This window comes from Thermobia domestica, chromosome 14, assembly GCF_964235325.1.
Source record: "Thermobia domestica chromosome 14, izTheDome1.hap1.1, whole genome shotgun sequence".
Lineage (NCBI taxonomy): Eukaryota > Metazoa > Arthropoda > Insecta > Zygentoma > Lepismatidae > Thermobia > Thermobia domestica.
Window position 1 is genome coordinate 186,121,866 of NC_137467.1, and position 1,178 is coordinate 186,123,043.

A 1,178-nucleotide genomic window follows, 5' to 3' on the forward strand; every position below is an offset into this window, starting at 1 on the left:
ACTGCAGGTAAAGAGTCAAAAGACCACTTTCAAACCTCATGAATTACTACGGATGACATTCTTTGAAGAACAAATGCTGAGGAGGGATGTATTATGACAATTTGAAAAGTGAAACCCGTGTCTACCCCTCCAGTTTCATAATCATTTACGCCTTGAGCAGTCTCCCTTCCCACTCCCCCCCCCACACTTCTCTACTCCCACAACTTTACGACGGCACGTATCTGAATTTGCATTTTCGGCGGAAGTTGGTGTGATTCACGTGTCAACAAAATATTTCGTAGAATAAAGATAATGATCTTTGAAACCTCAGAATGGAATGTCTTTCCAATTGCTTTTCTACATCTTTTGTTGGTTGAAACGGATGGATTCTCCTTCGAAGCAGTAGCTTTAATCTCTTCCACTCACAAATGTACAACCAAAAAAAGTCTAAATGTTTCTTATATATTTGCTTATTTCTTTTGTTTTCTGGAAGGATAGATTTCTTTTCATTTTATAATATTTATCACAAAAACACATAGTACGATGTTTCTGTGGTTAGAACGGATTAATTGTGTGCAGGGATAGCAAAAATCAAGTTTTCGTTGTAAGTCTTTTGAATAACTAGAGTTTGGTTTACCAAAACTCCATTATATATTTACCATATTCGCATGTGTCCGTGTGTGACAAAAATAAATAAATAAATAAAGTATTTCATGGATCATCACCAAATTTGGTAAAAATACAAAGAGTCAAGATTTGGAATTGAGTTTGTTATTATAATAGTCTTCTCAAACCGAAAGCGGTTTAAGTAAACCATTTCCGGTTTGACCATTGATCATCATAGATCGAAAAACGTAATACGTATTAAGATCCGGGTTTCTGTTTCGTGAGAACATATTTAATCTCTATTATTAACTCTCTACTAAAACCGGAAGTGGTTCATTCAACTATAATTTCTCGTTTCAATAAATATTGGTCTACATAAAGCAAGAGCGGTAAAAGATAGATGAAAGCAGTTTTCTCCAATCGAATAGCTCTCAGGTGTCTCAAAAGTACAGTGGCGTAGTCAGGGGGCTCACCCGGCTCAAGTCCCCCCCATTAGTGTTGTAATGTTGAAAGTGGATTCTTCTTACATGAAGTATGTTCCAATTGTAATGTTAGAACTTTTCTTTTTAGTTTCCTTAGTAAGCATAAGGGAG